This window comes from Dipodomys merriami, unplaced genomic scaffold (genome assembly GCF_024711535.1).
Source record: "Dipodomys merriami isolate MVZ:Mamm:240054 unplaced genomic scaffold, mDipMer1.0.p SCAF_2, whole genome shotgun sequence".
Classification (NCBI taxonomy): domain Eukaryota; kingdom Metazoa; phylum Chordata; class Mammalia; order Rodentia; family Heteromyidae; genus Dipodomys; species Dipodomys merriami.
In genome coordinates, this window is record NW_027203381.1 from 72,963,598 (window position 1) to 72,973,825 (window position 10,228).

Here is a 10,228-nt window from a genome sequence, read left to right on the forward strand (position 1 = left end):
CAGAAATATACCAAGTGCAGACTAGGTGAGTGAGCCGATGGCTCTGACCTTGACAGACCACAGGAAGGGGAAATAGCTCCACAAATATAAAGCTAGAAATGGGCACGCCAGGATGCTTGGCACTATGTGTGGATAACAATGGTAAGTGAAAGTGAATTTGTATTCATACAAGAGGGAAGAGCATTCGGGAGACAATGGAGAGGAACTGAGGTCAAAGACACTTCTGGTATTTCTATGACAAATGTAGACAAAAGTTTCTCCTCGTGACGCTGTGGAACAACCCTGGGAAACCACATGTGACTAGATGCAGGGGAAGAGATTGAGAAGGGAGAGAGAGGCAAGGCCTATTTTTTTTTGCCCTCAGGCTTTTAGAGCTTTGAGGATTTTGAAATGACAGATATATGTTGATTCCTTTAACTCACATAAAAACCCTATGTGATAGACACTCTTAAGAACATGTGAAATATGAGGAAATCAGACAATTGAGAGCTTTTGATAGTGAGAGGCTAAAGCATGCCAAAGGCAGAGTTTGAACTCAAGTAATTAGGCTCCAAAATGCACAATCACAGTGGCTAGTCTATGTTGCCTCACACCAACCCTAATATATTTATCCATCCCTTAATTATGGGCATCTAAGTTGTTTCTAGTGTTTTCCTTTCAAAGAACATCATTGAGTGTAAATCTTTAATCAAATTTCTTTATGGTTGGAGCCACAGAAGCAGAATTCTTTGGCCTAAATAAATAAATAAATAAAACCCCACAGGAGGCTGCAAATAGCCGTAAGGCAATTATTTTCTAGATAATTTGTTAGGAGGATAACCACTTTGTCCCACTTCAAAAACAATATATAAACTTTACAACTTTGGTGGGGGGGAGGAGGGTTGGGTGGGGGGAAGGATGGGATGGGAAGGGGAAACAAAGGAGGAGGCTACAATGCTTGATAAGAAATGTACTCATTATCTTGCCCATGTAATTGTAACTCCTCTGAAAAATAATAAAATAAAATAAAATAGGAATTGGCAAAAAAAACCCAATATATATAAATCTTAGTAAGAAAAAGTGCTCAATTCTTTTCTTGTAAAGACTGGAAAGGAAATGCTTAGTTCTTTCATCCAAATAAAGTCAACATGTATTTTTCCTCATCGGTTTATTTTTTTCTCATTTGAAAGCTATTATGTCCTTTGCTTGCTGTTTCAAAATCATGGACTTACTGTTCTTCCTATTAAATTCTTACACTCAGTTCATTAGATACTAAAAATTTTAACCTTTTGATATGTCTGTGTATCTTCCTTTTCATGATGACTATATTTTGATGTTTACAGAAGTTGTCATCGTTTTCCTTTATAATTCTCTGCTATTTTCATACTTCCTCATTCTCCTAAAATATGTACCTCTAACCTCTCCAAAAGATAGAAACTTTCCAAACTTGAAGTTTTCACGTTATGACTTGACTGCGTATATTTCCAGTAAGAAGTTTCTTTTTTCTTTGGAGGGGTGGGGGGGACAGGCAACCCTGGAGTTTGAATTTAAAACCTTGACTTTACTAGGCCGACACTGCATCACTTAAGCTATATGCTCAGCCTTTTTTGCGTTAGTTATTTCTCAAATAGAGTTCTATGAGGGGCTAGGCTGGACTATGATACTTGTGCTTCCTGCATAGCCGTAATGATAGATACATGCCAACATGCACAGTTCAATGGTTGAGATAGAGTCTTGTTGACATTTTTTTGCCCTGGTTGGCCTTGTACCTTTCCCAATTCTGACCTATAAAATAGCCGAATGACAGAGCCAGCATGCTTGGCCAGAAGTTCGTTTCTTTAGAGAGTTAAATAAGTTTCATTCTTAAAGATGAATATCTTTAGGCTGGACACCAGTGGTACATACCTGTAATTCTAGGCTGAGATCTGAGGATAGAGGTTCAAGGTCAGCCTAGGCAAGAGGAGCTGTGATTCATGTGGTAGAGTGTTAATCTTGAGCAAAAAAGTTCAGGGAAAGCACCCAGGCCCTGAGTTCAAGCTCTAGGACTAGCACAGAAAAGTAAAAATAAAAAAGAATATGGATATTTTTGACTTCCATGAAACCTCTGAAGATATATGTAAGATGGAGAGGCAGCCTGGTGTGAGAACAGAAGGTTGAATGAAGTCAACCACATCATCCAGGCCTGTCATTACAGCCACAGTTGTCTCTGGCAAGCTGTTCTAACTCCTAGGTACCTCATATGTAAAATGAAGATGACACTACCTTTCTAACTATCTCCCTTTCTCCCTTATTTATCTCTTGTGATGTTCTGAACACCAAAGAGCTAATGATAGGAGAATGTTCTGTCAACTACAGATGGTTCCAACAGTCTGTACATTAAGATTTATTCATTAATAAAGTCATTAATTCACTGATTTGTTCATTTTGATTGATTTGTTTAGCTTCTCTGTGGTACCAGACACCACAGAGAATTCAGGGCTTTCAGCATTGACATGCAGTCTGTGTTGAACAACATGCATTAGTTCATTTAAGTCTCTTTAACAATGATATAAGTAACAGTAACCCTGCTTATAGATAAGGAAAATGAAGACAGGGGTTGAACGACTTGCTCAAAGTCACACAGATTCTGAGCAGTTGAGCTGGGATCCAAGTGCAGGCAATCAAATCCCAGAGCCCTGGCTTTTTAACCACTGTATTGTTTTTCCAAAGAGACAATTGAAAGTTGACCGGTAATTGCAAGAGTCGTTACCTCTTTTGAAATATTTTCCTTTTGAAGAGTGCCCCAAAATGTTGCTTAGTCTCCTCAAACCCTGTCCCCCACTTTTTTTTCTCCCTCCATCTCTCAACACTACATAAAACGGTCTCCCTGCTTCAGGGGATTTGGGCATGAGCATGGCAGACTCAGGTCCTCATGTGGAAGTGCTTTGACGCTATGGTTCAGAACATCAGTTCAAGGAGCTCAACTTCCCTGTCCTTGCTGTCCCAACCTCTTCCTCTTCCTCCACACACACAGCGTCAAGTCTATATTTGATATGTAGCTGAAACTTGAGGGTTGAACTACTCTGAAGGCTTACGTCGAGTTACAGTATACTGAGGAAGGCTCAGACATTTCTTTATACCATCAACTTTTTGACGATGAAGAAAATGCATTTTGTTCTAAGGACTGAGCAACTCATGTGCAGTGCAGGAAAGGAATTACAATTTTTAAGGGCCTGACTCTTTCTTTCCACATGAGAAATAAAAAAAATAAACAGGAGATATGCTTGGTAGGAAATATGGGAGAAAGGAGTCAAATGCCTTTATTTTCCTCTTTGGTAGTGATTCTGCTTGTGTATGTGAAAGACCTGTTGACAGAAGAGTAGCTAAAAATAGTTTCTTCTCTGCAAGCATCAGATCACCTTTGCTCCCATCATCTCTGATAAGCAGTCACTGAGAGGGAAGGAAGACAGGTTTCCACCTGGTTCCCAGGGGGAAAATCAATTATAGATGAGATACAAATAAAAGCAAATTAATTCAGGTTACTTAACCTAAGAGATCTTCCCTCTTCCTGCTTTGTCAATGCAAGGGAAGATTTAGCTCAGTCAAAGGGTACAGGCTAGTTAAACACAACCATAGAACAGACCTTGTATAAAACACTTTCCCATATGTCTCATTGGAGATATACTACTCTATTTTTACAGATCCAAGGTTTCAGAGACATAAAGTCCACTGTGTGTGTGTGTGTGTGTGTGTGTGTGTGTGTGTGTGTGTGTATGTGTACCGAGGCTTGAATTCAGGATCTGGAGGCTGTTCCCTAGCTTTTTCACTAAAGAATGCCCACAGATCTACTTTTGGCTTTTCTGCTGGCATACTTGGAGATAAGAGTCTCATTGATTTTTCTGCCTGGTCTGGCTTCAAATCACAACCCTCGATCTCAAATAGCTAGGATTAGAGACATGAGCCATGAGACCTGGTTGTGAAGTCCACTTTTAAGGAAATTAGGTTGTAAATGGTAGAACTGACCTTAGATTACCTGATTTTGCATTTGGCCACTGTGCACTAGTCCCTGTCTGACTACAGTGTCTGCTCATTTCTGTGGCTTCAAGTAATAACAACGCAGTGGTTGCCACAACTACATGCATTTGGTCAGCACTTTGCAGGACCCACATTTGATGAAAACAGGCAGAAAGCTTCCACCAGCTTTTCAACAAACACTGTCATACATCCCACATCTGGATTGGTTGTTGCCTTATGAATGGATGAGTGGTTTCCAAGATGGTACTGCACTCTGCACCTGACTCCTCTAATTCCCACTGACTTCAACAAGTTCATTTGAACATGTCAGTCATGCTTGTTGGATTATGGGAGGATATATGAAAAAGAAAAATAAGAAAAAAGTTAATGAGATTGATATCAGGTGAGTAGTAACAGGTATGAATGAGAGGTCTATGAGCTACCTCATGGCAAAGATATACAAGAGCAATGTAATGTTGATTCATCCTGAGCTAAAAGCTCACCAAGAGAGAGTCACAGAGACAGAGACAGAGATGGAGACAAAGACAGAGACAGAGATTATTGTCAAAGGGTCTTCTGAATCAGAAGGGTAGCTTCTTTGTTGTATGTGTATGGGATTTGAACACAGGTTCTCATGCGCTCATTGGCTTCCTTGCTCATCACTGATGTTCTACCAGTTAAGCCATCCCCCCCAAGCCAGTATTTTGCTGTTTAATTGGAAATGGAATCTCATAGACTTTTTTTTTTTTTGCACAGCTGGCCTTGAACCATTATCTCTCAGGTCTCAATCTCAGCTTTCTGAGAAGCTGAGATCAAAGACCCAAGCTTCTTGGTACATACACACGTTTGAGTCTCCTGATTTCCAGTCCTAATGGATACCTTTCCTCTCTTTTATTTATCCTGAGAGCACTTGACTGACAGAGTGAAAAGTTGACAGAGCAGAACCCCAGTCCTCCCCTGCCACTTCCTCTCCCTCTCCACCATATCTAATGAGTAACTGAGATCTGTAGCTGGATATATGTCAGAGAAGCATTTAACTCTTTTTCTTCATGGCTACTACCACAGCCGCCATGAGTCAGGCCATCATCACCATATCTATCTGGTGACTTAACACTTTTAAGTGGTCACTCTGTTCCAAATGTTCCCCTTCAAATCAGGATCCACATGCTGCCAGAATGATTACACTCTAAACAAAAATATTCACTAAGTCAGACATCAATAGAAAACCTTTCAGCAGCTCCTATTGTGTGAGGAATAGTAGATAGTCTGTATCTAACCCTCATATCTCATCTCCATCTTTGCAGCAATTCTAGGAGGATGGGTCTGCAGTCCCAACATTACTTCCTGAGGCTACCTTACTCAACTGACCTGACTTATTTAACTAGAAAGTGGCAGAACCATTATGTAAACCTGGGTGTGCATGACCCGGAAGTGCATCCTTCCACCATCTTGTAAACATGCCCAACTTTTCATGTCTCATCTTTCAGTGAGCCTCTCTTTGTTCCTCGTAATTCAGCTTTTCGAACTAGTAGAAAGTCCTAGAACTTCATACATTTTATACCTCTGGGAGTACAGCAATGTTTGTTTGCTTGCACTCAAGTGTTTCTCCTCTAATACCTCCTCCTCTTTAGCTATCTGGTAGAATATCTCATCCACCAAGATGTAACCCTTGCGTTACCTCCTTCATAAGCCTTTCCTGACCTCCTCCTTAGCTGGATGGAATCGCTATCCTCTTGCCTTAACACCCTAATGATTTTACATTAAAGCCAACATAATACTTACTATCCATGCAAGGATCAGTATTGAACACGCGCGCGCGCGCACGCGCGCGCGCACACACACACACACACACACACACACACACTTTTTAGTCTATTATGAGCTCCTTAAATGTGGAGTCTGTGTCTTCCTAACCCATTGCACTCATATTATCTAGCATAGCTCCAGATACAGAGAAGGGTTACTGCAAATATTGTTGAAGGGATGAAAATGTGTGTTCTTTTTACATTGCTTGAGAACACATAAGTGCCTTGTGTGCTTCTATAATTTGGATAGTAACAAGCAATTAGCAATTTGAGGTCTTAAAATATCATTTACCTGTGACTTCCAAGTAGACAGTAGGAATTAATGTCAACAGTCTAGCACTGCCATCTCCAGTGTGTAAGATGGAATTAAGCACTGGTGCCCTCCCTTCTCCCATCTGCTAGAGGAGCTCTAACATTAAGGTAATTTCAAAGATTATATTAAATAATCGACAGTTAGGTTTTGTTTGCTGCAAAGCACAAAACCGTGCTAGTCCTGAGCCAAAATCTCTTTCCCTATCATTCAGTCTTTTCTGAAAAGCAATCCTGGGCGAATGTACAATCTATGACTTTGTCATGAGGCACACTATTTGGTTAGAGCATTCCATTCTGAGAGATTTATAATTATTTTCATAAGTATCCGTATCTTTATTAAAAGGAGTTATGCAAAGTTTTAAAGATTCTCATGCAGATTTAGAATATCTAAGTCTTTTGTTTGTTTTGTTTTACTTCTTCTTTAAAAAAGGCTACAGATATAGGTCAGAGTTAGAATGTGAATCTTGCATGTGTACATGTGAAGTTGTGCCTTGATTCCCAACACAGCAAACAAAAACAAAGCCTACTTTTTCCCATCCTTCCAATTCAAACAGTAGATAAGGGTAGAAGAAAAATATACAGTGCACCTGCCACTTGTTTCCACCTGGGAAACTACTCACTGATACGATTAAACTGTCACTGAATAAGTCAGTCCTTAGGATTCACCCATTCACCTTATCAATGAGAATAGGGATGACTCACATTTGAATTTCAATGCCTACATTTTATTGTACATAATACCATAAACCAAAAATAATCAAGTTAATGTAAGCATTTCATTTAAAACACAAAAGTAAAGCAATGGAAAACCATGACCAACTCAAGACAACATAGTCTATTAAAAAAAACAAAACAAAACAGGCTTACCTATACAGGACTCTATACATTCACACACAGTCAGATTAAAAGAAGGATATCCTTAGAGAAGGAACCAAAGGTACAACTCCTCTGAACATTTCAAATACTATTTATCAAAGTGAATTACAGGAAATGGAAACATGGGTTTTTGTTGTTGATTGTTGGTGGTGGTGTTGGTGGTGTTTGTTTTTGTGTGGGGGCTTTTTTTCTTTTTAGGGAGGGGCAAAGAAGGGAGCACAGAAAGGGCGGGAAAGGGGTAAACACGTGAACTTATGCTACTCAGTATACACTGTGTGGAAAATGAACTATGTAACTTGTGGGAAGGGGCTGAAGGGGGAAAGTGAAGGAAGGAGTGACATTGTTCAAAAAAGAAATGTACTCATTACGTGACTTATGAAATGCTAACACCTTAATAATAACAATATAGCTCTATTTAAATTTTTTTTAAACCCAGGCTTCTCACTTGTGCTATTCCCTCCTCTAGGTATTCCCTTCCTATGTCTAACACCAAGTCATGTTCCTGGATCCCTGGAGCCCTTTTAAAGGGTACCTAGAGACTAGTTTAAAATACCCTCTCCTCTGGTACTCCAGTGGAAAAATCCTGGCTATGCCATTCTGAGGGGCCTGCAGTAGAGAAGGAAGGGCAATGTAAAGATGAATTGTGGCAGAGTGCCAACACAAGGAATAGAACCAGAGCAGTGTTAAATTCTGGAGACATACAGCACTTAAGGAAAGTCCTTCATTAACTTCCCTGTGTGCCAGTTTCGTGGATGAAACTACACTTGGGAAGTCCAGGTTAAGGGGAAGGTGGCTACAGAATTTGTCAGATTCTTTCCCAGCCTGCTTGTCTTCACATTGGCAAGCAAATGAGCCAACTTCTCCTGAGTGGATTTCTACTCCCACCCCCACCCTCATCCCCAGATCTCTCTGGGTGAAAGACTTTAGAAGACAGCAGGTGTTCTGAGGAAGCACATTGGAAATGAAGAGATGTGAGTAGTACAAGTGACATCATCATTTTCTTCTGGTACTTTCATCAGGTAGGAAGTGGATAAGCAGGAGAACAATTAGGATAGGAGAGCATATGGATTAGGAAAAAAATACACATACATGCTACCCACAGGCATTGTCTCCAAGCCGTAAGCACTTGTGTTATTTGATCATTTTAAAGCTGGGACACCTATTATCCGTTGAAAACTACAATGCTAAAATGTTAAGTCTCTGGTCAATTTGAAGCTCTCTTCCCCTCCCACCCCCCCTACCCCTCCTCCAACCAGTATGAAAGCTGGGGACCTGGTTGGGGAACTTGACATCCTAATTAAGTGCCAACTGAAGTAAGGTCCTCAAAGCAGCTGGTGGCTTGGCCAGGCCTCCTGGGAGAGGACCTCGTGGCCTGAGCCACCATGGCTGTGGACGGTGTCCCTGCCTGATGTGCACGCACACACACATGCATGCACACGCACGCACATCTATAGATAGCTACCTGCCCTCAGGTTTAACACGCGGAGAGCTTCTCTCCGATTGTGTCAGAAAAACGAGGCACAAAATGCCATCCACAGCCCGCGTCGTGGGCGGGCAACCCCACAGTCTGTGGTCTGGGGCTGCAAGCCCCTTCATCGTGCCACCTGGCTAGGGTTTCCCCGGGTCGCGGGCGGCCTGGGCCGTGGGTCCCTCGGGGTGTGCCCGCCCTGCGCGTCCCCCCCCCCCCCACAGTCTCTCCATCCTACCTGGCGCCGCTCCTGCGCACAGGGGGCGGCCGGGGTCTCCTCGACGGTGGGTTCGGTGATGCTGAGGACAGGCAGGCGCACGGACTCTGCTCCCAATGCCAGGGTCACGGTCCTGGAGAGGCGCCCCGCTCCCTGGAGCTCGCGGCGTCCGCCTCCTCCGCTCCCCCCACCTCCCTTCCCCCCCCCCACCAAGTCCGGCTGCAGCCCGGGCAGACCCTCGGGCCCCAGAGCTCCGCCCCTCTCCCCGCTCCGCTCCCCGCCCGCTGGGCCCCCTGGCGTCCCCAGTTCTGCCCCCGGGTCCCACTTGCAGGCTGGGCTGCCCGGGTTCCCTGGCTGTCCCCGCAGATGGAGCCGAGCGGACACCTCCGGAGCGGCCGTCGGGTTTGGTCCCTCCCTCCATCCCCACCCCACCCCCTCCACGAGGGATCGCGGCCGTGCTCAGGTTTTTCCGTGCAGTTCCAGGGGTATCCACCCCCGCCCCACCCCCCGTCCAGACCCTCAGACACTTTTCTAGAGTCCAGAAGACTCCCCCCCCCCCTCTTCCTCTGCCTTGGAGATTAAAGTAGGCTTAGGATGTAGGATGTTTAGGTCACCACCAATGTCCCTTTGTGCCCAGGGTGGGAGATACTTTTGCCCTCTAATAAAGGCCAGACAGTTACAGTGTCATGCATGTAAATCTCGTGCCCAAACTCTTACCCATTCTGCAGGATTGAGGTCAAGCGATGCTTGAGCTGGATGCTCACGGACAGCTCCTTCCTTCCCCTCCCCGAGTGCCAAAGGCCCAGCGCGCTTCACTGGCTGGCGCTGGTCTCAGGGACTCTGTTCCACAGTGCGCTCTGCTCGCTCTGCTTGCAGACCAGCGCGCCCAGCCTCGCGATCCCTACCGGTCCCTGGCACAACGCCCACCGCGCATCTCGACGCTCGAATGTTTTCTGAATAAGTGGGAAAGTAATGTCTTTGGTAGAAAAAACAGGGTTTGCCTGTTTCTTCTCAAAGCCTGTTTAGACCTTTGTAGCCAATCTATTAGTCTCTATAAAGATTACCTCCTCCCTCCCCTTCCCCCCACAATCCCTTTCATATAGGAATTCCACACTTGGAGAAGTTTCAAGGGCAACCCAAAACTCAGATGCCCATTGAGGGATCATTTATGGCAGAAAACAATAATATTAAAAGCTACAAAGAGCCAACAACGCTAAACTTTAACCAGCAGGAACTAATTAAATAAATAAGGATTGAGGGCTGGGAAGGTGGCTCAGTGGTAGAGTGCTTGCCTTGCATGCATGAGGCCCTGGGTTCGATTCCTCAGCACTACATAAGCAGAAAAAGCTGGAAGTGGCTAGCACTATGGCCCAAGTGGTAGAGGGCTAGCCTTGAGCTGAAGCGCTGAGGGACAGCACTCAAGCCCAGAGTTCAGGCCCCATGACCTAGAGAGAGAGAGAGAGAGAAAAGGATTGAGTGACTTAGTGGAATTTGACATCTCCATTGTAGGACACATAGGTGCCTAAAGTTATTTCAGGGCAAGGAGATAACATTTATTTATCCAGAAAACAGAGGAAA

The 10,228-nt window shown here is 43.7% G+C and overlaps 1 protein-coding gene across 1 annotated transcript in view; it reads right to left on the bottom strand.

Moving 5' to 3' along the window:
* Casr (calcium sensing receptor) overlaps positions 1–9,442 on the bottom strand; it is a 70,543-nt gene extending 61,101 nt beyond the window's left edge. The window contains exon 1 of the mRNA XM_070030088.1: positions 9,368–9,442. The gene's annotated coding sequence lies outside the window, so the exon portion shown is untranslated. The remainder of the gene's footprint in view (positions 1–9,367) is intronic.
* Between the last annotated feature and the right edge of the window lie 786 nt (positions 9,443–10,228).